The 27264-nt window shown below is 38.3% G+C and overlaps 1 protein-coding gene across 1 annotated transcript in view; it reads right to left on the bottom strand.

Annotated features, from left to right (window-relative positions):
- Positions 1-27264, bottom strand: part of PACRG (parkin coregulated) — a 464395-nt gene that overhangs the window by 252329 nt on the left and 184802 nt on the right. The gene's annotated exons all lie outside the window — the stretch shown is intronic.

Genomic DNA, 27264 nt, shown 5'->3' with positions numbered 1-27264 from the left:
GTATTTATTTTGCCATTTTTAGGGGCCCCCTCCCTTGCGGGGCCCCCTCCGGTCGGAGGGTACGGAGGGCGCTCGCTACGCCTCTGTTTAGGTGCATACCTATGGTACAGGTATAGGCTTGAAAAGCTTGTTGATTCGTGTGTGTGTAAAATAACTCCAGGCTACCCAAGTGAATGTCAGGTATGTAGGTCAAGTTAGAAGTTCTAAAAAGGACAGGATTGCCTTTATAGTTTATAAATTACAGACACAAAGGTAGGTTCTATATACAGATTAGACAGGTCTGAACCTATTATAGTTTGAAGAATTACATACAACTAATCTGAACAACTGACCTATTTGCTTTTACAAAGACAGTATTCTAAGGATATCATATACTCAAATTAGCAAATATATTTTTGTAACTATATTTCATGAAATAAAAATAAAAGTAATTAAGCATAATTCAAACAAGATTTTTGTGCATTTCACTTGGGAAAGTGAAGGGAGTTTAACGTATGCATTGACAACTTGTAAAGGCATTTGCTTCACTGAACACTCTAATGTTAGGAGTAACAAGCTATAACCCTAACATTGTACAACAAATACACACTGACATTTCACTGAAAGGAAAAAAACCAGTATCGCTTAGAATGGAAACAACGAATATTCCTTTAAAAAGAATATATCATATTCTATATTTCTTATTCTTATGCCAATGTCCAGCATATTAAGTACTTCTGTACAGGATTTACAGGCCTGAGACAAGAACCCAGGTGATCCGTATGGCTCCATTTCATAGAACCCCACACCAGCTTCTTCATTCTTACCTCCTTGATGGCTCACCCCTTCATCTGTTTCTGCCATCCCACAGTATTTTTCATTCCCCATTACTTGTCACTACTCCCCCTCACGTTTTAAAGTTCCCCATTTTCTGTTTCTCCTCTTCTCTGTCCCTCGCCCCATTTTTCTGGGCATGTTTTTAGTTTCTTCTTGCTGCCTCCTTCTTCTCTTCTTTCTACTCCCTCTAACCAATTTGTACTTTCCTCTCTTCTCTGTAATCCTCACCCTCATTTTTATTCTCCCCTCATCTATTTCCCCCACCTATTTTTTATTTCCATTCTTACCAGATCCACCTGTATCAAGCAGATCAGCTGATCAGGCTTCTCATATTGTGTGATGATGTCACACAGTGCCTCCACCAGAACTCAGCCTTTACTAGCTTCCTGCAGCAGCAGGCTGCATAGTGACAGACCTACTACGAAAGCATAGGGCAACAGATGCTGTTATGCCAGTCATAGCCCCCACCCCTACATCCCAGGCCTAGGAAAACTGCCCCAGCTGTTTCCTCAGCAGCAGCTCTACAACTCTTTTGTGGTTTCAAATCTTCTTTACCAATTACTGCTTCCATCTTACTCACAAAAGCTTTAAAGGAAAGAGTATCTTAATCAGTCTTTTTTAACATCTATTATTGTACTGATAAAATTATTTTCTTTATATCATATTTTACTCCATTTGGTACTTTGCTTCATTAAGGAATTATCCTACAAACTGTCCTTTTCTACTTGTGTCAGAAAGAAAATTTATATTGACACATCCAACCTTAGGTTAATGGGAGAAAGAAGTTTCCTTATCATAATCTCATTCTTTACAATGCTGCCAGAAAAATAAGGAAATATTAAGATGGCTCAAAGTGCTCCCACATCATGCCATACCAACTGTGTAGGATGGAGATTACCTCCACAACATGGGTGAGAGCCTGACCCCACGTTAGTCAAAGACAAAATTCCCATTGTCTTCAGTGGGACCAAATTTTCATTTCATGTTTTTCCTTGACATAGAAGATTGGCAATGGGACAAATGGCTTCAGAGGTAAGAGACAAAATGGGAGCTTTCTTCTTTTGTTTCTGAGGAGGTCCTAGTCCTGACTACTTCTGCAGCTATATCCCCCCCCCCCCAGTGAATATGTTTTCAAAGGTGAGGAAATGTCTTCTTCCCTATTGACAATGATAACATTTTTAGCAACATGCTTCTCCTTTCATCTCTTTGATGTTGTATACATTCCTTCTGTCTTCTGTATGTAGTGTATCAGTTTGCTGTGAAGAAAATCCTGAAGTATTTATTTAGTTTAGTCTTACTGACTGCAGTGAGAATTTTAAATGAGTAAAGAGCTGTGAATTTGGCCCCATTACTTTGTGCAGACAAATAACACAGATAAATATCACAGTTTGCACTAAAGGGGAAGAGGCCCATAAGGGTCAGAAAATTGGAAATATAACTGGATAGGGTAATAAGAAATACTATTCATTTATGTTTCAAGAGAAGTAATTTAATCTTTGTTTTCTATTGAATATCTCATATTGGGAGTTTGACAATTCTTCTTCTAAGTAATATACATTTTAATCTTCTAATTTAGCTAGGTATCTATGCAATAGCGCCAAGTAATTTCCTTCTCAAATGTCTGCCATTTTCAAACATGTACTCAGGTTTCCTTAATAGGTTTTATATCTTTTATTTTGGGTCATAAAGTTCCATGCTCCTGTTAAGTTGTTTATTGATGCAGTTTGCTCTCAAACAAATACACAGACACTTAAACAGACTATATTAAACCTGTAGTAACTGAGCTCTGGTAGCATATCACAGATAAGGCTGAGTTCAATATTTTGATATTGAAGCATGTAAGCACATACTCAAACAATTTAGAAGTAATTCTTAAATAGGAAATAATCAGACTAGAAGACCCTATCAAAATATTTGGTAGATACTGACAATTAGTGGCTGCAAGCCCAATATAAAATTTTCATAAAAAGCCTAAATCAGCCTAAGTAGTGATGCTCTGTTATTCTTATTTCATATGCAACTATAAGAAAGAAATCAGCCATTCATGACTATATAATCACAAAACACAGCAGAATGTATCGATTTTAACTTTAAAAATCACTAAAGAGCCTTTCTCTGACAAGGCTGATTTAGACAGTAAACAGTGATCTGCACACATTATTACAAAAAGGATATCCATGAAATGTAGGTTAACAAGTTATAAATCACATTTTTATTGCCTAAAGTAGCAACTGACAATAGTTTGATGTAACAGATTTCTATTTTTACCTACTGGCACATTTAAAACCTTATGTATTTTCAAATACTCACGCTTCATACAAAGTAGAAAAAAATTGTAGTCTAATTGGAAGGAAATCAAATTCTAGGACATGTTTTTGATATTCACCCGTTCTTCTCTATTCAAAAGTATAACTTGAACAGAATTTATAGTTCCAGCAAAATTCCTATTTTTGTAAAGCTAGAAAAATGTTATGTAAGACAGTCATTATGTGTAAAGTGCAAACCTCTCATAAGAAGTTTTTTTTGTTTATTTTAAATAAACTACTTTGCAGGCTTGCAAACAGAAACATGTTTAGATACTGCAGCCTTGATACTCTACATGTCTCAGCTTCCAGTAGCCTTTTGCAACACTGTCAAAAAGGGTCCATTCCTCTCCTAAAAAGATGTTCATAGATCAAGCCCAAAACATGCAGCAAAACTGACATGGCTAAACATTAATAATTGGTCCTCATCCAATTTTTTTAAAATAATTATTAAATATAGAGATTATAGGAAGGTTCTTGTATACCTCCTGAGGGCAGCACATAATTCATGAAGTGTAAAACTGGCTAAAAGAAGAACAAAGAATAAGAATAAATGGTCACATTTCATAATAAGAAAAGGTTAACAGTGGGGTGCCTAAGGTTCCATACTAAGACTGGTGTTATTTAATATTTATTAATAATCTGGAGAAGAGTTTGCAATGAGATGGCAAAATGAAACAGTTATTTAGGTTTGTCAAGTCCAGTGAAGACTGTGAGGAACTTCAGAGGGATAGTGAAAGGTCAACACAATTGCAGATGAAACTGAGTGTTGACAAATGCAAAGTAATGAACATTGGAGGGAAAAATCTGAACTACTCATACACTTTACATGGTGCAAACTTATCAATTCAGGAAATGGAACTGGGCATCATTTTGTACAGTTCAATAAAGATCAATTCTCAATGTGCAGCTGTAGTCAAATAAGCTAACTAAATGTTAAAATGCATAAGGAGTGGAATGGAGACTACAGAAAATATTATAATGCCATTATATAAATCACGGTACAGACTCATCAAGAATACTGTGTGCAACACTTGTCACCTCCTCTCGAAAAGACATAGTAGAATTAAAAAGGGTACAGGTAACAAGGATGATTATGATTAGGGGCATGGAAAAACTCATATGAAGACAGATTGAAAAGATTAGGATTATTTTTAGTCTAGACAGGAAATGAGTAAGAGGAGGCATGCTAAAAGTATATACAATAATGAATGGTATGGAGAAGGTAAATTGAGAGCTTCTGCTTTTATTATCTCAAAGGAACCAGGGGACACTCAGTGAAATTAAAAGTTGGGAAATTCAAAACTAAAAAAGTAACTTCTTGTTCACACAACACATAATTAGACTGCAGAACTAATTGCCACAGGATTGTTGAGGCCATGAATTTAGGAATATTCAAAAAGAGATATGGATATTTATATGAACAACAAGAATATCCAGAGCTACAGTTGTCAGTTCTTATAAAAAAAAAAGAGAGAGAGAGAGAGAATTTTGGAAGTTTGGGATAAATCCTTATGCTTCAGAGTTTAAATCAGTCTCTATTAGATGTGAGGATGAGACTTTCATGGGGTGGAGGGAGGGAGATTATTCCACATTTGCCTACTGTGGGGTTTCCTTAACCTTTCTCTGAAACAAATGGCGCTGGCCACGGTTGGAGACAGGACAGGACAGGACCAGGACAGGATGAACCCTGGTTCTGATCTAGGCTGGCAGTTCCTATGCTTCATATTTGTGGTACACAAGAAATGCTACAGTTTGGATGATGAATCTAACAAAGAAACAATGTTCTAGGTAAGGAAATATTTCAGGTCTAATTTTTTGCATACTTCCTCTTAGATTCATAATGCAAAATAAATAGTTGGCCTACTTTTAGATAGTTACACAAACAGTATATAGTTGTCAAATAGAATTGCATTAGTTTCTTTCAGTTAACACCCCTCACCCCAGTTACACAATCTAGGTATTTATAACATCAGCAGTTGGTTGCTAGCAACAAGCAACAATACAGATTCAGAGAGAAGTAACAAACTACAAAAAAGCCAGTCATGGTATAAAAAATGAGCTTTATGTAGCAAAACTCAATGTTTGTTTGCTACAGAACCATAGTATTTCTCCAGGTTACACAGTGGGACTTTATAACAATGCTACCAATTGCATCTTCCCAGCAAAAAGCAGTTAAAAGTGTACAAAACATATTAGGATTTGCACCGCAACCTATATCTTACCAAGAAAGAGAATGTCTAGGCCCACATTTGAAATCAGAATTTGAATGCACAACTGGCATAGGAGAACTCCTTCATTATTGAGTAATGCCTTACTTTACAAATAATCCCATTGAAATGAATGAGCCTATTCATGTAATAAAGTACCACTCAATATGAGTAAGGGTGGCAGAATATGGCCCTGTTTAATAAAATGTGTAGCAAACATACCCATTTTGTCACACTGTAGCTCATCAGGAGAAAAATACACATACATAATTTATAAAAGTCAAAGTAGGACTCTTAGAGATTTGATATTTCTAAGTAATGAAGCTTTGGGACTTAACTTACTAGGTTGTTACTAGATCAATGTCAAAATAATAAAAACCACACATTAGTTACCCTTTCAAACGTGCATATTGTGATAGAGAAAATAAGAACATTATTTTTGATGGAAAAATTCATACTTTATGTTTCAGCTGCCTGCCAACTGACATCTGGAAAGGGCCCTTGTTTAGCTTTCTGAATTTCATTTAGAATCTCTCACGCACAGTTTATCTATAGAGGTAATAAATTCAAATAGAGATTGGTTGCTACATTTTAACATTAACTATATGAGCTGAATCAGATGCAAATTTTTTTAACTTGTGTATCTCAACTTTTCATTCTACCAATATAGATTAGACTTTCAGGAGATATGTAAATTGAAAAAACAATAAAAAGCACTCATTTACAGATTATTTTTGCTTCTTGTACATCTGATACAATTTTGTTAACATGCCCTCTGAAGCACATGCCTGACAGACTCTTTGCTACAGCCATCTTTGATCTTGCTAGCTGAAAATGGAGTATTGCTTATATGTAGCCTCTTTAATCCTAAACTAATCTGCAGATGCGGATCTAGAAAGTATAATTCGCATACGTGTGATCTTCACTGGAATCTATTCCACTATCTTGTAAAAGGGACAAATTCCCCATTAGTCCAAAGGATTTTTGAATAGTTTTTGAAAACCATCTGTTTTCAAATTTTCATTTTCTTCTCAATGTTTAAGTTATTGTTTAGAGACCAGAGTCAGCAAGCCACAGATATGCTTGCAATATACTTCTCTTAAATATGAGCTGTCTGCCTGACTGTATGTTTTTGTGTTCAGCAAACTATTTTTTCACCTCTTATACAATTTGGATAAGTAGATGTGTCAGTCAGTATTTTTATGTAGAGGTTCTGTATGCCATCAAAACATTTGGATCAGCCATTTTTTAAAGTCATTTTAACTAATAGGGCTTGCAAATGAATTTATAAATAGGGCAAGGTTAAAAGAAGAGATGGATAGAAGAACAGAAGAAAACAGAGAAGCTTATGAGTGTCAAATTTCCAATAAGCCCACTTGGGATGAAAGGAGAGGAAAAGGGGTTGTTTGTGGTGGGAGGGAAAATTATTGACTGATTTATTTCTGTTATAAACTCACCATCCAGCAATGAGCTGTTGTTCTGACCATCTCCTTGTGCATGTCAAGCCATCAACTAAAACCTAACATGGGGAAAACTGAGCTCTTGATCTTTCCCCTGATGTCCTCCCCTTCATATACTTTCTATATCTCAATGGACAGCACCACCACCATCTTTCCTGTTGCTCAAGTTAATAATTTCAGCTTTTCTCTTTAACTTCGCCTTTTATTTGACCCATACACATAGGCTCTGTCTACTACTAGCCGCTTCTTCCTCAACATCTTCAAGATGCAACCTTTCCTCTCTGTCCATAATAAAAACTCTTGTCCAAACCCTGATCATCCTGCATCTTGAATGCCTCGACCTAGTCCTCTCTTGCTCTGATGCCTGTAACTTTGCCTCCTTCAAATCCATTTAAAATGCTGGTGTTAAAATTATCTTCCTGGCTGGTAGCTCTGATTATGTCAGACTCTTTAAGGGCTTGTTGGCTCTCCCTATTTCACCACATCAAACAAAAACTTATTTTCCTAATTTTCAAAGCATTCCACAGTTTAGCCCCAGCCTACTTATCTGTTTTATCTTATTGTATATGTGTGACTTGATCACCTGCTTGTCTGCTTCTCCAATCAGCACCTACATGCTTTCTTGCATGCTGCCCGTCACACATGGAAAATCTCCCCATTCCTCCTCCAAACTCACTTCTGCCATAATGCATACAGAAAATTCCCCTGGGGATGCCATCCTTCCATCACCTCCTTTAAACATCTTTCTGCACACAACCCTTTAACAAACCACACTCTTTCAACACAACAAACTACTGTACCAAACATCCACAACTATTAGTGTTAGGAAAGAATAATCGGGTAAAAGGATGTGTGTGGAAAGGTAAAGTGGGGGCAGAGCTAAGGTTGTGGTACATGGCCTGTGATATACAGTAGTTGTGGAAATGGTAAGGAGTTTCCTTATACATGGAAGAACAGACAATAAGCAGTGGTAAGTAATTTAACTTTTCATTTTCATGGTTTTGTGGGTTTGTGTCAGGTATTTTTTGTGTGTAAAACTCTCACTGCTCCACATTAGTTTCTGTATATTAATCACATTAGGCATCAGGCCCTGCCCCCAGCTAATCTACAAAACAATGGAGATGATAGTATCCATTTAATCTAAAAAATAAAATTTATCATTCCAGGCATAACTGGTATTAAAATATTTAATTTGTAATATTTATATTTTAAGGCTTATTGTTATTGCTGAAGAATTAGTGGATTACATCAGAGATGTAATATCTGTATGAAATATTGTCTTGCCTTTTACTATTCCATTTCTGCTATATTACAGAGCACAATTACATATCATAGGAGGAGTAACTATTTTATTCATGAAAGTCAGGAAATAATTAAGCATCCCACACTGTTCATTCATCCTGCTTGGAATTAGTGATGGAGATTCCTGGTTTATGTCTCAAGTTATCATAAACTTGGTGAGCTAGCCTCTCAGAGCTTGTAAATTACCAACAACTTGCCCAGTAGGCTTGATCCTCCTTCAAGAATGTATATTTTATGCTCATTAGACATTGGCATTAAAGAGTGAAGCTAGAAAAGTAAAAAAGTGCTTCCTAAACATGTTAAGTCCTTGGACATCAATAGCCAGAAGTTCTAGACTCAAGCAATTAAATTGCAATACTGCAATTTAACCTCTTTTGAATCCTTCAGGCTGCCTTGTGTCTCATCTAGAAGTCAGGAGAGTTTTATTCATCCGGCAAACACGACTAGACCACATTTATACCCTGAGCAAGGTTCTGGACAATAACACTATATAGTTATACATTTTTAAAAACATTACTAGGATTAAAATTTGCTGGCATATCTACTCAGGAAATACTTTCAGCATAAAAGTTGTAGCACTACAACAATCTACAAAATTAAAAGCTCCACCTCAAAACCATCTGATCTGGTCTGACTGAGCAAGATCAGCCACGCCCCCCTCTAACATTTAGAAGCTGTTAAATAATTCTCTAGATCTCAAAGTCTACAGATGCTTTAGGACTAGGACACTGTTGAGTACACAAAGTGGCGCCTGCAGCTGTATGCATGCTACATACAGTGCGAAACACTGGCAGAAGCAAGGAGGAGCAGCATTGGCCCCCACTGCCTATCCAGGTTTGGCCCTACAGTCATAATGGAGAGGCTGCACAAAAATTAAGTGAGTGGCATTCTGAGCACTGCTCTCTTCATTTTGACCCCATGCCCTTCCCACAACATGGTGGAAGGGCCATGGGGCCGAACTTAAGTACGCTCACTGGCCAGAGGAGCACCAACACTGCTTCTCCTTGACAGTGCTGTGTGGCCAGCTCCTGCACTAGGGCTCCCCTCATGGGCCTGCCCAGCCTTTCTGAGGTCAACCCTGAGCACGTATCACATGTGAGTCTGAAATGCATCCTTAAAAACATTCATGACAGATCAGTGGATTTTTGTCTCAGGATTATTCATTTCAAGATTAGTTACTGTGTACTGTATATCTAACCACATCTCACCCACATAGAATGGGTCTCCTGAACATGAATACATACTAGAGATGCTCCAAGAGTCACAGAACTTTATTAAACATGCTCTGGTAGTAACTCTCCTTCGGACTGGAATTCTAGACAGTATTAACTCTGATCTCAACACTGGCACCTTGCATTTCCACTTGTGTTCTGGATAAAACTGGATATAGCTTTTCAGCCTATAATACAAATGGTTCTTCAGAGCTACTTTAGCATCCAAAAAGCAAATGTTATCAACATGTAAAGCCAAGATTATGTTCAGCATTGACCAGGGAGTTAATCGACTCCTGGAAGCAGTGAAGTTTAAAAAAATCATTTTTGTGAAATACAATAAATTACATGTTAATGACAACATCTAGCAGTACTTTCAAAAATTACGTACTGATTGAAAGTTGGGCTCCCTCATCTTGAAATTTGGGACGGATCTGAGGAAGGCAGAAGGAGAGGGTGTATGGTCAGGAGGCACAACAGTGGTGCACAGAGGTGACTCCAAGAGCAAATGAAGTGGAGCATGGAATAGAAGCAGAGGGGAGAGAACAAATGGGAACACAGAAGAAGAAGATACGATGATATATGAGGAAAAAAGTAAGGTTCAAGACTACCACTTGCTCTGGTTTTCTAGTTCATTTTTTACCATGTGTGTCTTTTTTAGATTGTGTTACACATACGATCTTCGGGGCAGGGACTGTCTTTATTTTAATCTTTGTACAGCTCAGAGACCATCATGGACACAACACATTATAAATAAATAATGGATAGTATTTAGATCTTACATTTCAGCATTCGTTCTCTTCGCCTATCTAATTCAAGGGTTGTCCCTTCGGACTCACAGCCTGGCTCTCTTACATTTATCCATGGGCATTTATTACATGCTTACAAGTCTGTGTCTCTGTCCCCTATAGGAAGAATCCAAACCTTAAAGCCAAACTCTTTGTTCTTTGCAAAAGCCTTCCTCCACAGAAGCCAAGGTTTATACCTTAAATTATACAATTTATTTATGTGGCTATGAACATACAGGAGGAAATGATAACTTCTGAAATAGGTTCAATTCCCCCCTCTCAATTGTTAATAAAGTGTTATAATGTATTCATTTAGACAGCAAAAATTTATAAAGTATTATAATATTGAAATCTTTTGGTTGTAGTACCTTCCCCTGTAGATGTCATAGTAAGTAATACCTATCAAAGCATTCAATTACTGATAAGAAGGATGCTAGTACATATGCATATAGGACTCTGTGGTGATCTATTCTGGTAGTTATAAAATAGCATATTAGCTTCTTGGCACATATTTGATGAAAAGTTGATCTCATGTTTGATCTCCTAGACGTTCCTAAAATAATCATAGAAAGATCTAACAATATTGGTAATATAAGGTGTTAATATATAATACTTCAAAATCAAAAGTAAACACTCAGGGTACAGACATTAAACATTCAGGTTCATTTAGAATCTTTGAAATAGATTACAGAAGACATTGTCTGAAAATTACAGTAAGTCTAGAACAAATGAGAACAAATTTCCATACTACATTCAACCCATCACTATCAGCAGCCACTAGGTGTTGGTTTACACTTTTTGAATGTGATTGGGTGTATGAAAGCCTGGAGAGACTAGCAGTTAGCACACCTGACTTCCAGCCCCTTGCTTCTCTGATTGGGTGGCAGAGGTGCACGGTTCCTGGCCTTTGGCCAGGAATCTTCTGGCCTCAGCCCTTAAGGGAGTGTGTTAAGGGATGTCCTCCCTCTCCACCAGGTCCTAGCCCAGGGCCTTGGGGAATCAATACCAGCAGGGTCCTCTCAGCAGAAAGTCTAAGTCTGCTGCCTTGGACCGCTTCCTACCTATGTCCCTTGAGTTTGTGGCATGGCCCCTATCATCCAAATAATCTCTGGTGGCTTGCCTAGAGTAGCATCCCTTTGTGGACCTTTTGCAGTATTGCTTCCTGCTGCAGCCTCAGGTCCCTCTGGGCAGAGGAGCAAAGGAGCCTAGTCCCACAAAGTCCTTACAGTCAGCTAGTAAGGTTCACTCACTGCTGGGTGCTCCCCAGTCCCCTCAGTCAGGAACACAGTGCTTCTCCCCTGTCATCCTGTTTTCTGTGAAAAGCTGTAAGTATGGACACAAGGGGGAAAAAATCTTCATATCTGGACTGTTTGGATTCTAACAGGGGAGAATAACTGAACAAGAAGACGGAGATCCCCAGAGTTATTCTGAGTAGCCCTCAGCGACTTTTTGGGGTTATGAATGGGTTATGTGACTTAAGAAGTGTCCTTAACTGATAAGAGGTCTAAAACAACTGTCAGGAGTATGGAGATGGCACCTATCACCAAAGAATCCTCTTCTGGCAAGAGTGTGTGTATGTGGTAGGGTAGAGGACAGCAGAAAACCCCTACGAGATCCCCCTGAACCCTCTCACCAGGTACAAGAGTCTATACTTTGCCTTCTCCCCTGACAGAAGTTGTCCAGGGGTCACTATAGTGATGATAGCCTCTGTAGCTCCAGTACGGGGAGAGCAGCTAAGGATTAATGTAGGACTATTTGAGGTAAGATATGACCTGATTTGTATGAGTTCCATGTCCCCATCCCTTGTAGTTCATGATCTCCCATTTCCAAAGTAGGAATGAGTCCCCTCCTCCTCCAGTCTTATGCATCAAGTCATCACATACTCAGGCTAGACAACTTGGTGCACAATTTGTTTATACTGCCACTGAGCTGTGCCCCTTAAGTCAGCAGAATTTGGCCCTATTTTTCTAAAATTGAGCCACGTTACATCTACAGCGTGGACAGAAAGCATATGGAACAAGGTGAAAATTTTCTAGATATCCAAAATTTACACTAGTTAACAAGTTCAAAACACTTCCTGGGTGGAAAAATACAAAACACAACACAAAATCCTGACTTCTTTTTAACTTGAATATGATTTTAATGCCCCTAACCTGGGCTTGTAATAAAAAAGCTAACAAAATTAAATTAAATTGTATTGTTGTGATGCTATAATAAAACATAGCACTTTAAAAAAGAAAGTCACAAGATTACAGGAGATACTAAGGAGGAGACAAAACAACAATAATAATATGTGTTAACTCAGTATCTATTCAATCATAATTGCTTTCAGAATAATTTGTCTATTTTACTGTTGTTTTTTAATATAAACACAGCCTCTAGAGAGAGATATTCAGCAATTTGCTCAGTACAGAGCTACACTATAAAAACTCTTTGAAATGGTATTTTTGGTACCTCTAGCTTGACAAAGAACTCAAGTGTGCGTCATGGTGGTCAGAACACATAACTTAATTTAAGTTAACATTTTCTTTGTTTTACTGGAATTTTGCCTCTCTTTTCTCAGTTTTTAACATTTTGATTGGTGTGTGGCATTGTACAATTCGGAAGTAAGATGCCAAAACCAGTTTGGCTAACTGCAAATTCATTTTTTTGGATCCCATATCTCTTAAACTAAGGATTATGCATTTATTTTAACTTTTTATAGATGGTCCAAGCTTTTACTCAGTCTTCCTGGAATTTCTGATTGATTCATCTAAAAGGTTGGACTTACTTCTGAAGTATCTATGTTCTGTGTTAAACTATCTTGTTTTGACTTAAAATTTGAATCAGTTAGTGGCAGAATGCAGGAAGCAGTAGGAGAGTTACTCAACTACAGATATTCAGACCTTGAGGTCTTAACCACTATATTAATGAAAGACAATTATGTGCTGAAATATAGTTGGGGATGTGGAGAACAAGGTGAGAATTCGAAATCATAGGACACTGGCATAGTTTTCCCCCTCATGACAGATATTGAACTTAACGAGTCCTCTTTTTTCTTAGTTAGAGGCATCAACTACTGACAAAAAGCATACTTTCTTTTTCCTTCTTGGACACTGTACTTGTGAAATCTTGGCCATGAAAAATAAATTATATGGAAAGACACTGAAAGTAACCAGAAAGGTTAAAAAAAAAAAAACCAAGAATTTCAAGGGTCTAAAACTACAGAGTATAGGAAAAAGTAGAAGAACAGTCATATTGGAGCAGGGAATTATCAGCTGGTCTACAAGTCTTCACTGACCTCCAGCTACATAGCATTAAGAATGGCAAGAAAACGTCTGTATATTTAAATTTTTGAAGAGGTTTCTGTTTTTATTGTTAAGATGAAAAATATGGTATTGTACTATTTAAAAAGAAAGTTTCCCTTTTTCTTTCTTTTTAAAAATAATTGGTAACATATTTTTCACTTCCCTCATACTCAAAAATGGTTGAATGACTTTGGCTTGAACTTAAAAGAAATCACCCTTGGGCAGAAATGTGGATAATTTTGGCTCCAGGAGTCTTTGGAAAAATAGTATGACTGAAAACAGAGTCTAAGAATGAAGCCATTACAGCAACCTTAACTATGAGTGTCCCCCACTACTCCACTAATAATAAATAATAATTACTTATACATTGCTGTAAATTTATCCTACAAACAGATTGAGACACATTCCCAATCCTGAATGCAACAATCTAAGTAACACAAAACAGGATAAGGGACAAGGTGGGTATTATGATTAGTGGTGAGAACACATTTTTCTTGATGAAAGGGGTTTTAAGGAGTGATTTGAAGGTGGAGTGAGAAACAGAGGTAGAATTTGATACACACAAGTGAGGAAGACTGTTGTAAGCAAAGGAGGCAGAATGGGTGAAGACAAAATAGTGGGAGGAGATAGATTTTGGGAAGTAAAGGGGAAATGAGAACAGAGACAACATTTTATATGGTAAGAAGCCAATGAAAGGATTCAAACAGTAGGAATGATGTGGTCAGAACAGCATGAGAAGTGGCATTTTGAATATGCTAGAAGATGGAAGTTGCAGGGAGGTTAAAGAGAAGGCAACAAGCCAAGAAGTTAGCAAAGTATGGATAAGAGTTATAGTTTCTGGAATTGTGATGAGAGGATAGATTAGGGTGATATTAAAAAGGAAATAATACTAGTTAAAATCTTTAGCAAGGGCTCGAATAATGGGGCAGATGGAGCAAGTAGATGACATTATTGTTGAGGCTGGGAAAGGTGAAGGATAGTGAAGTAGTCAAAAAAAAGAAAAGAAAGGAACTGAAAAGACACTGGGAAAAATAAATGAGTTTTATACTATTTTCAAAGTGAGTTTGGAATGACAGCAGAAGATGTCAAGACAGATGTCAAGAGAAGATGTCAGAGACATTTGGAAATATGACATTGGACAGACAGTGAGAGATTGAGGAATGTGATGGGGTGTTCACCCCACTCTAGCCTGGAAAGGGTTAACATGGCTCAGAAGGGGTTAACCTGATAGGCCACACCTGAGGGAGAGCTAGGCTTGATAGACAAGCACTGATTGAGGATGGGGCTCAGCTGGGAAGGAGCAGGTGCAGCTGGTATAAGGCCAGGAAGTAAGGACAGAAGGGGCTGCTGTGTGGATGCATGCAGTCACTCTCTAGGCTTAGAGAGGGAAAAGGAGGAAACCGAGAAAAGGAGGAGAAGTCCTGGGATCCTGACCCTGAAAGAAAGGTTACCTAGAAGGGTGGTGAAGAAAAAAGCCTGACAGAGGTGGAATAGGAGGCAGTCCAGGGAAAAAGCAGCAAAGTTTTGGGATACAGCAAATCTTGGCTGCTGATTGAAGTGTCCTTGGATGTCAACATGGAATAGTGGGTGGGCCTGGGTTCCCTACCAACCACTGAGGAGGGCATACACTGGAATTGGAAGACTGCCAGGACTGATACCTGGACAGCCAGTCCAGGGAGACGTTGATACCCTAGAAGGGAAAAACCTCCTGACCGGAGGACAAAGCCACAAACAGGGAGAACCCCATGACAGGGAACAAGAAATAGGTTTGGGAATAGAGGTGGCTTTTGAAATAATATGAGCAGACGAGATCAGACAAGATATGTAGAGAGACAATGAGTTTCAAGAAGAAAGGACCAGTTATTGAGGTAAAAAAGGAAAAGTAGTAACCTGAGGTCTTTGACATGTGTGGTCCCTATGGGTATTCCCTGTGGATGCATATGCAGGCTGTGCACCTGGGAGCAGAAATTCTTCAGTAGCAGTGTCCATAGTCTGCATGTGCGCCCTACACCTCATTGTGCTCAAAACCAAGGGCAGAAAGGGCAGCACAGACCAACTACCTCTCTAGTTGCTGCTCTACTGCAAATCCTGTGAGGACCTAAGGAGAGGGGAAAAAGGGAGGGTCGTGAATACCCATAAGAAGCATACATCTCAAAAAACTCCAGTTACTATAAGGTAAGTAACCTTCCTTTCTTCTTAGAGTGCTGGTCCCTATGGGTATTCACTGTGGGTGACTCCCAAGAGTGCTTGTTTAGGAGGAAGGTGTGAAGAAGTGTTCGGCACCACAAATCAAAGGATCACTAAGCTGATGGAAGCATCCCTAGAAGAAGCTTGAAGCACAGATTAGTATCTAATGAAGGTGTGAATGGATCCCCACGTTGTGGCTCTGCAGATGTGAGAGAGAAACCCCTTGCAGAGAAGACCCCAACGCAGCTTGAGCTCTGGTTGAGTAAGCCCTGACAACCTGTGAAGGCCGGGCTTCCATGATGTCATTAAAAGGAGGATGCAACCCAAAATCCATTTAGAGATTCACTGGTAAGAGATTGCGTCTCCTTCCATCTGTTTGGAGAGGAAGATGAATAGTCTCAGACTTTCAAAAGGGCTTTTTTCTGTGCAGATAGAATGCTAGAGACCTGTGTACATCCAAAGAATGAAGCCTTTTATCTTCCAAGTTACAGTGAGGCTTTGGATAAAAGACCAGAAGGTGAATTATTGTAATACATTTTTTGTCTGTGAAAAACTGTGTGCGAAGGGTCCACCAAAAGGGCCCCAACCTCCCCCACCTGCCTAGCAGAGGTAATTGCCATAAAGAAGGCCACCATCGTAAAGAATTACAGAAGGGAACAGTAGCCAGTGGCTCAAATGGTGGTCTCATAAGCGTAAAAAGGACCAGGTTCCAATCCCAGGTAGGAACCGGTTAAGAAATCAGAGGGAATGTCCTTATGATACCATTCAGGAAGCTTACTGTAGTGGGATAGGTAAAGACTGAGAAGCTTTTGTACAGGAGGATGGAAGGCATTGATGGATGCCAAATGTACCTTAATGATCTGATATATAGGCCTGACGTTTCTAACAAGAGGAGTTTGTCAAGCTGTCGAGTGGCTCACAAACGTGGCTGCCAACATCAGGGTAGACTGTTACAAACCCCAAATTGTTGTGTGTTCTATAATTGAATGTGCCCAATCAAGTATTAAATGTGAACTCCTCGAGCACTATAATACCCTTAACATGGAATCACAGACAGTCCCCTTGGTACTCTGATCTACCTTGCCACCCAGGCAAGCCTGCCTTTGTGTTAGATGGTTTTTCACATCAAAAATCACAACAATATTCAGGTTACTCCCAGTTCCAAAGGACCAATCACTTACCCCAGGTCACACACCAAAGACAACGCTCGTAGCCAGCCCTATAATAAACTAACTAAAGATTTATTAACTAAGAACTGGAAATGAGAGTTCTTTTTAGGGTTAAAGCAGGTAAACATACTTTATGAAACCTAAGACTGTAATTCATTTGTGTGTAATAGAAGCTGCTGTAGTGTGCAAACTCTATATGTCCGTTAGGGCTAACCAAAGCTACGTTATGGGATTCCTTGCTTAAATTGCTTAACAGCCCAACCTATGGCATAGCATTTCCACTCAATGGCAGCAGCATTCTATTCAGTACCATTAGCACCATTTTCTCTTTATGAGCTCTAGAAACACCCATTCTGGGGCATGGAGTCTCAGAGTGCAACAGAAAAAGGGGCAAAGGGGACCTCTTCTTTGAGAATTTAACAGGAGATTTGTCCCTCTTCTTGTGAGGATGTTTGTCCTTGACTTTCTCATGCCTCCATTTCATGGAGTCCTTTGAATTGTTGACACTAGGAGCAGGAGGGGCACTATACAGTGATTCTGGTGAGTAAATGGTGAGCTGAAGAGCCTGGGGTCTGATTGAGGCCTCAAAGAGAGCTCCATAAGGTATCTCCTCAGTTTAAATTCCCAAAATGCCTGGTACACAGAGGAAAGGCATAACATACCACATCTGGAAGAGATGTGGGCCTCCCTGAGGCACTAAAGGCAGATCTGGTGCAGGTTGCTCACTGGGAAAATCTGGTGACAAGTTGTAGCGAGGCGAGGACTCACCAGTGTGGTGCCTCCTGCTGGTCGTCCTGGGAATTAGCTCTGTCCACTCAGGAGCGCCCTCTGCAGGCCAGTGTCTCACTTGCCGCTGGCCCCGGTGTCCCTTCCAGACCCCGGTGCCCCTTGGGGTTCTGCCCCCTGCAGTGCCCCGCAGTCTCACTGGGTCTCCCCTCCCTGGGGAACCCCTAACCCCCTATCTCCCTCACCTCAGTCTTGGGCTACTGCCAGTCACCATCTAGCTCCCGCTCACTGGGGCAGACTGCAGTATAATTGCCACTCATCATTGGCAAGGAGGGTTTGGACCTGCTGCTGCTGCCTCTGCCTACCCATAGGCTGCCCCGTTGGAAGCCCAGTACCTCCTGGGGGTTTTCCAGGCTGGAGCTCCCCAGCTCCTCTGGCCTTTCCCCAGCCCTGCTCCACTTTAGGTACCCTGCTCAGCTCCCAACAGCCAGGCCCATCCCTCTCAACATCTAGAGAGAGACTCTGCCTGAGCGCCAGCCTAGCAGCCCCTTTATAGGGCCAGCTGCAGCCTGATTGGGGTGTGGCCCAGCTGCGGCTGCTTCCCCAATCAGCCCAGGCTTACAGGTTCCCCGCCACAGCCCTCTAGCAGGGCTGTTTTAAGCCCTTCAGGGCAGGAGCGTGATTACTGCCCCGCAAGTCAAACAGGGTCTAAAGCCTAGAACCTTGGGCACAATAGATGCCCCCACATGATGGAAAAGCACGGAGGAGAAAATCTCCTGATCCCCACCCAACTAGACTAAAAACTAAACCAATCTAACAACTATTTATAATATTTACAGAATGTGGACATAGGATCTGTTCTGTCTCAAATCACAAGCAGCAGAAAGGAACTGGAGAGACAGTGAGTTTGCACTGCCCTTTATGCCCTCGGTAGGGAACATATGGACGCACAGGGTGCTATTGAAGAATTTCCTGTTCCAGGAGCACAGAGCACATGCGCACCCACAGTGAATACCAAAGGTATCCGCGCTCAAAAAGGGACCTGAGAAACAAGAGTTATGGAAATCTAGTTAGGAACAAGCAAACTATACAGCAAAGGTGAAATTCTGGCTCCACTGAAGTCAGTGGCAAAACTCCTGTTGATTTCAATAGGGCCAGGATTTCACCCCAGATATATTGATTGAACATCAATACATTATAGTGTGATGTCTGAAAGAAGGAGGTGGTATTTTGCATTGATGTGTTGGTTTTCTTTGCATTTTCTGATATAGTGGGATGATATAAATGGATTAATTTTATAAGATTATATCCATAGTAGAAATACTTAACCAAACAAAATGTAAGTCAAAAAATAAAAGTATATTTGTATCGAGTATTGACTAAAGGAGAAGTAATAAATCAAGCTGCATAGCTCTGAAAACTCTAAGCATCAGGAAAATCAAGTGCTTCAGTAGGCAGCTTCTGTGTTAGAGAAAATTGGTGAATTTAACTACTAGGATCATTTTATGAAGGATCCAATGTATACTGAAATCTTTACTAGAAATACATCAGTAACCAAGTACAAAAAAAGTTAATATGTAAAATTTTAATTTTATATTATGTTTTACATTGACAGTTGTAACCTTATCATACTTTTGCTCTAAAAAATGAATTTTAACTTCTGAAAATTATCCTGTCAAATTTATCTCAACATAAGTGATCTTATCAGGGTTACATAGTAATAATTAAATGAGACTTCTGAAACCTGCGATTTTTATTCTGGATGTGATTTTCCTAGAAATGATGCTATCAAGGCTTAGCCCTCTCTCTGTTCTTATTGCTGTGGGCTGATATGGAGTATGAATTTGTAAAACCCTACAGACTTCTTGTAAGAATTATAATTAATTAATTTTATTATAATAACCAAAATGACTAATCAAAATTTATCTGTTACTGTACTGCACTTACTTTTGTATGTATCTCAGCACAATAAGAGAAAAAAACATTTTCTTTATGTACTGCTTATCTCTACAGAAGACACAATTTCCTCCTCCTTTTGCTGACAATATGCCTAATGGGAAATTAAAGTTTTTAATCCTGATTTTATGAGAATTATTTTTGCAAACAAGAAACCAGAATATTATATTAGTTTTATCACTTTTTTCCAAATCCAGTTATTATTACAGGCATTATAAGGTACCAAGATGCAAATTTTGGACCAATTTCTGCTTCCAGAAATTATCACGTATCTGGGGATTTGCCAAGAATTTAAACTAGAGAGACAATAAAGAGCTCTTTCCACAACTGCCAGTCCACAGAAGTGCCACATGCTGGAGAGCTTTGCTGCCTATTTTGAGAGCCTATTTATGTATTATAGGAGTTTCTGGGTTTGTCTATAGTGGGCCATCCAGGAAAATTAATCTAAATGAACTAAAGGTGTGAATTTGAAGTGGATTAGTTAAACTGCATTAAACTCCTGTGTGAACACCCTCATTCAGAGTTAAAGGGGCCTTAATTCACTTTAGTTTAATTCACGTCCAAAGTGAAGGGCTGTCATGTAGCAACCTGGGATCCCAGGATCTGAGAGATTTGAAGGCTGTATGCCTTTGTCTCATCCTAAAGAGTGTCCTTGTCAGAAACCACAAGTTGAAAATTGCAGAGTTCCCTAGGTCCTCTGGCCACCTCCTATGGAAGGCGCTGAGATACTACGATGATAAGTGCAGTACAATAACCTAGATAAAATAGAAAAAAATAGAGTATGTTACCACATGGCTCTTAATATGTATATTAACGACAGATGCAAGCATAAAATGTAGGTATGCTGAGTATTTTGTTTGTTCCTTCCTAATTTTCAGGATTTTATATATTTTATGCTCTCTGTCCCTTCAAATCCTGATACCCCACCCCATGTTCCTAAGAGGATAAAGGTCTGTGAATACAACAGAGTTTGTACGGTGTTCCTATAAAGGGATAAGAGAGAATTGATGTAAAGAGATGATTACTTAGATCCACCAATCATTCCACACACAGAGGAGGGGCATAGCAGAAGCATAGTTACTGCACCTGAAACTTCCCTGAGCTGTGTGCTGAGCAAAGGATATGACTGTTAAAGAGTTAGAAGTGTACTCTAGGTAAAAGGACACTGCTTCTAGAATTCAAAGTTCCCTGAATTCAAATACGACCTGTCTCATTTCTAGTTTCATTAATGGCCTGGTCCACTGCACACTGAAGTCAATGGGAAGTTTTCTATAGGCTTTAGCAGGCATTGGATCAAGACCTAAATTCAATTTTAAGTGACCTAAATAAATTACTTGTCTTCCTAAATTATTGCCAGTCAAATATATGTACAGATCAGTTGAAAAAGTAATAATGAGAATTATTTTCATTTTGTTATTTCACTAAAATTTATTATCTGAATTAAAACACATCCTACCTCTACTGTTAGTAGAATACTCCATACTTAAACAAGCAAAGTATCGGGTCAAGGAAACAAATATGCAAAATACCAAAAGGGAAGGTGGGAAAACATGCCTAGGAGACTGGTTCTTTCCCCCCCCCCTCCCATGCTAGGCAGGATTCATGGGTTTTGGTTCACCTCCATTCACAGAAGCTCAAGTTTTTAATTGTAAAATTAAATAGTCAATCAGGCCAGAAGAAGCAATGGAGAGACTTACAGCTGTGCTGAACGGTGGGAGAAAAAAGGGAGGCAGTTAGTGGTCCTTGAACAATAGACTATTTGTCTCATTTTTATAAATTTACATTTTATTTCCAAAACAAAACCTTTCCAAGCTATTTGAGGAGCAGAAGACTATTTAGCACATATTTCATACATTAACAAGCTCTCAATTGTATTTAATGCAAACAAAGCCCATTTTATAATCACAAGACCTTTCAAATGAGTGGTGATGCTGTTTATTGCACACTTTAGATGTGCCATTGTCACAAGACTCTCACTTTGAATTCATCACATTACTACACGGTCAGTCATGTCTCACTGCAATGATGAAATAGATATAGTTTTAAATAGCTATATTTATAATGAAAAAAGATATTTAAACTATTCTAACAATGTATACCATCTAAATTCCTAGGGATTTTTGCACTGCTGACTTTATACATTTCTAAAGGAAGCGAGTAAATTGTCTTAGAGGTCTGAGGAGGGGGCAGTGCCAATTTCTTGCCCTTCTCCCATTATTCATTCCCTGGCGGGTCCTGCTTTTTTCAGTCCTATCTTCTTCCTATTTTGAGGAGACTTGATTGCTGCAAGTCCCATTAAGAGGACCATCAAGCAGATACATGGGAAACTGCACTGTTGCAAGTCTGACTAATTGGATCTGGATTTTTATTAAATGATGAACATTTATTAAATCAAGTTATATACAATGCTATTTTAAAGTTTTACTTAGTGCTTTGTTTTAGGATTGTATTCTCTTTATGACTTATTCTCAGTCCACATTTAGCAGCTGGTTCCTAGCATTTTCTCTTGTGCCATGCTTGAGATATTAAGCCAGGAGATTTTTGATGCTCCCAGGTTAATATCTGAATACAAAATTAAAGCTAAACCAGTTGATTGCTGCATGTGCAGGCTTGGGTGGGAAGAACTTAGTGTCGAAGAGATCTGCAGCCATTTTTCTGAAACTTTTAAACCAGCAGTTTTCCTATGAAATACAAAAGTACTCTGCTCCCCTCCTCCCACTCAACAAATCAACTGGATTAGTTTCACAATAAAAAATTAAACTAACTCAGCTAATCAGCCACGGGAGCAGCATTATGGGATCGGGGGAGATTTCCTGGGCAGCAGCAGGGAGAGGGGAGCTGAGAAAGAACTTAACAGGAGGAAAGAAAAGACATTTAAAAAGTATTTTTTGTGGTTTTTAAATGGATTGATTTATTCAAATATTCTTGGCATACTGATCCATAGTTTTGTTTAAGATTGCGATGAATCACTTTTAGTTGAAGAGAAGTTCCAGACTATGTGGTAGTATTTATCTGCACAGTCATATGACACTTTTAGTCAGTCAATACAAGATTGTAAATGCCTATTTGATGTTATTTAACTATACTATGCCAGCTCATGTTAACAAGAAGCTATTGTTTCTGGCAACAAGTTACCTTAACTTAGGATGTCTCACTGTAACTCAGTTGCACTGTAACATAATACAACTGCAGTCAATAATGTCAACAATTTAGTGGTTTTACCGTGCCACCTTATTTACATTTTTTTAAAAGAAAAAAGAAAGAGTTCTCAATATATCAGGTAAGGCTTTCAGCAAAGATAACACATTTTTTTCTGTTGACTGTATTTGCGTAGATACCATTTCCTATTTCTGTAGAAGGCATAGTCCTAAATACCACTGCCCAGAGGAACACTTGCCACAGGATATTCTTACTGGAGCAGCTGCATGTTACCCAGCAACCAGTACATGTCAGTTCCTGTTGGGTTAGTAACAAACACTCAGTCAAAAGCAAGAATTCAGCTGTTTGTCTTTCTGTCTTTTTTTTAAAACTGTCCTGAAGGGAATACTGTTGTTCAGGTCTTCAACAAGTACAGTTAAAATGTAGAAGCTGCAGCAGCTGCACATGAAGTTCCAACCTAATCAGTTCAGATAGGATTCAGCCTCATTGCAAGTGAACAAACTGGATCAGTCCATTAGCAAACAAGTACTTTAACTGCCTGTGCTGTAAGGCTGCAATAACATTTGCTGTGAAATACCACAGGAAAAAAATATTAAAAATCTGTATATGGTGTGTAGCAATGTTTGTATGGGAAGGATGAGCAGAGGCCTTTTCTATTCATAAGACATAAAAATTGAGAAAGCCTCTGAAGATCCCTTGTTCTAATTATTTTATACAGTGTAAATTCTTCAAAGACATACCTTAAATTAAGATGTTTGCAGCACTGAAAATTTATTATTAGAAATTAATGGAGCACTTATCAAGGTTATTAGAATTTTAAGGAAGAACCTTCATACTGGAGAAAACTTTCAAACATTTCAAACCTAAAGCATTACTTCCATGTGTTTTTTTTTCTTGCCACAATTACAGTTTATTAAAAAGATACCTTTATATTGTGATGAAACTTGTATATATAAACAAATGCTCTCTCCACATCATGTTTGCTCCAGAATTAAATAAACCTTTTTAAAGTGGCCTAGTTGTGAAATCATCCCAAACTGTAAGTATTACAACTACACTAAAAGAAAACTGCACCCATTTAGCCTTGATTAACAAAATAATAAGAAGCACCTCTCTTTATTGAACTGTGTGAACTACTGGAAAATTAAATTTTCACTTTGAATTTAGTGAACAATTCTAAGTCTTCTACGGAATGAAGCATTTTTCTTAAAAAAAAAAAAAAAAAAAGTATTCACATACACGGAAACCCTATAATCCTCCTGAACATAAATCTATAATATGAAAAAAAAATGTCAGGGGAAAATATGTGGCTTTTTAGACCCACAACTTTCCCACTGCCCCTTGAATTTTCTTGTTCATTTTCATTATCCCTATTTCTATTTGTGTAATTAGAAATAATTTCCATCCAACCACTGTATTATCACTTTATTTATTATTTTTACTTATCTCAGAAAAACTGCATTTGGCTATGCCTACTACCTCTCCACCAGATTAGAACTGCAGCCTCTGCAAAAATCTGTCTCAACTAACTTGAGGAATGAACGACATTTTGAGGGTTATTTCCAAGCATGTACCCTTCATTTACGGTAATGCACACAGCTATCCACAAAATCATCTTGACAACCAAGCTTACAAATTTTGTTATAAAAGCAGGTTGAGCTTCTGAGGAAAATTTTGCTCTGTCCTAAACCCTATGCAATTCTACGGAAGTTAGTAGGGTTATATTGGGTATAAATAAGGCAGAATTTGGAAACTGAATGGCAGTTACCAGATAAAAAGTAATCTGTGTCTATTCTGACCTTATCATTATGTATTATTTTTATAGTATCAGAAGTATACATGTGACAGAACAAGCAGATTTGATTAACCACTTAAAGAATGTGTTGCCCCAGGAAAGAGACAAAAATAGCAAAGGGCAGGAAAGAGACAAAAATAGCAAAGGCATAATAGGGCCTAACAAAAATGAGCAAAGAATAAAAATAATGTTACTCATAATCATGAAAAAATAATTATGAAGGAAATGGATGGCCACACTGAAAATGTAAGGCTTTATTTTATTCACTACCCGAATGTTGTCATTCAGTGTAAGTATAATAAATAGTATGTGAATAAATCACTAGATCGCTTTACATATATTGCACTGTATAGGTATCACAGCCAAGAATCACTCCTATGCCAAGATCCATTTTACGCAGGAAAGAACGGGTATTTAAGGAGTTGTATGCAACTTCCTGATTCTCAAGCTGCCCTGGCCTTGGGCAACCTTGTAGCTACTCTAATTTATGTCAGCTGGCTACAATCTCCAAAGGACCATATATCAGTTATGAAATGGCGGAGGGCTAACGTGCCCTTCGCCCAACATGCCGTGCCATGTATGAGGGAGAAAGTTGGCACAGATACAAACTATGTTGGCTTTAAGGCAGCTGAGAGCTCCCCATCATCAGAATGATCAGATAGCTAAGATCAGATTTCAGCCACTTTGTGCCTCTCAGAAAGGCACATTAGCCAGAAAAGTGGAAGAGAATCTGTCCTGCATTTGTAATGCATGCCCGATTGTCTAAGAACCTTAGATATTCCTGCAGTTAAAAGTGATGAATGATTTTAACTCCAGTTATGGACAGTTTATATGTCTTACGTTTTTGCCATAGGAACTAGCCTAAGAAAATACAATCTAATTTCACCTATCTCGTTGTATAGCTATCTACTGGAGAGCTCCCTAAATCACTTTTCTAAGATTTCACCAAAGATCTACAAATAATTCATGAAGATAATTAATTGGTTCACTATATTTTGTATTGTTTTTGTTAGTGGTTATGAACATAGATTTCTTCCAGCTTTAAAGTAATGTCTCAAATCCCCTATTTGTCAAATTAATTTATCTATAATATAGTTTTGTTAATGTAGTACCCCCAATCCACCCACCTACACTTTATACACAGAGAAAACATGATGTGAAATAAAGGTTTTATAGGCAATATGCAGGCTATCCAAAACGAATGCCAGTTGAAATTTTATACCACAAATCACCATCATGAATTCTATAAATGCCTCAAACTGCAGAGAAAAACTATTTTAGAAATGTTTTGGCATTGTAAAAGAAATGTATTGTTAATATTTTTCTTCTCTCTCAGCTTGTAAGGCTCTCACTACTATTATCCCAACTAATCAAGTCTTAGAGAGAAAATTATAATTGGTAAATCTTATAAACCTATAACAAATGTACCTAAAACAGTTTTTCTATACATGTGAATGTCACAGTTTCACAATCTATCAAGGCCAGAGACAAGTGCTTTAACCCACTGGACAAAGCATTCTCTGGCTATCTAATGAAATAGCACTCCCATTTCTAGTGTGCCCTAATGAATTGTTGGCTGACTGGTCTAGGAATGATTATTGCCTGTCTTGGACTTCTGTTCTGTGTAATTTGAGGGAGACATCTTCATTTACAGAGAAAGGAGAAAATATTTCTGAAAGGTTACTTTTCAAAATAAAAAGTGGCTGTTTGAAGATACTTAGAGATGTGGTCAGAAGCAGATCAATTAGTGGGCAAAAGGCAGGTGAGGTAGTCAAGTATGCATTATAAATGGAGATTCTTATATGCTTCTGCAATTAACATCTCTGTGTATGTTTTTGATATACATATTTTAGATTTATAGACAGACAATACATTGTTGGTTAGTGTAAGAGGAAGTTTAGTTTAGAAGAAATTGGGATAATAGTTTTATTCATGAATGGCAAGACTATGAGTGAGTTATATAGGTCATGCCAAACAAGTGCCACTAAAAATTTACTCCTCACAACCACATAGTACAAATAAATTATTTGAGAAAGATTTTAGAAAAATGCTTATTGGCACCATTTTTTGTATTCCTGCACCTTGAGCGCCTAAATAGGATTCTGACTTAGTTTCCCAGACTTGAAGAAGAGCTCTGTGTAAGATCGAAAGCTTATCACCAACAGAAGCTGGTCCAATAAAAGACATTACCTTACCTATCTTGTCTCTAAGTAGCCTTATCATTTCTAACTCTAACAGTTTGCAAAATATCAGAGATTAAAACTATCCCTCGTCAAGAACGGATATAGCAAGTATAATTTTCAATTTCTTTTTCTATCTGATCAACATATGGGGAGAAAGAGAAGACATTTCTGTGGTACTGTAGATTCTATTTAAAAATAGGCTTTGGGGAAATTACTGACATGTTTGGAACGGTAGAAGTAGCCCCAGCAGAGAATAGTGGGGAGATTCCACTTACAAAATTCAAAGGTTCAAAATAAATTCTATTTCTTCTATGATCTGCAATCTTTTATATGGCTACAGCCAAAAGATTTTATTTCACAGTGATTACAACTATATAATACTTTGGAATACTTATCTTCAAGGTACATTACAAAAATTTACTATTTAATATCTCTCTGTCTATCTAAAAATAGAGACACACACACAATCATAAGTGGTCTGTGGTTTTGGAAGCTTAGCTCTTGGAAGTCCAGGCACTCCAGGCTGCTGGCCCCATGCTGCCCGGGGTCCCTAGGGACAGCTCTGTCTGCCATTAGGGAATTTTTTTGGAAGTGGTATGTGATTATTTTGCACCAACAGTGGGCTCAGCACTGTACATCACACAAAAATGAAGACAGCTCTTGTTCTAAAGAGTTTACCGTGTAAACCCACAATCCTGCAATGGGATCTGAC

This window comes from Emys orbicularis, chromosome 3, assembly GCF_028017835.1.
Source record: "Emys orbicularis isolate rEmyOrb1 chromosome 3, rEmyOrb1.hap1, whole genome shotgun sequence".
Taxonomy (NCBI): Eukaryota; Metazoa; Chordata; order Testudines; family Emydidae; genus Emys; species Emys orbicularis.
The sequence above is the reverse complement of the archived record's forward strand: the minus strand, read 5'-3'. Positions and strand labels throughout refer to the sequence as shown.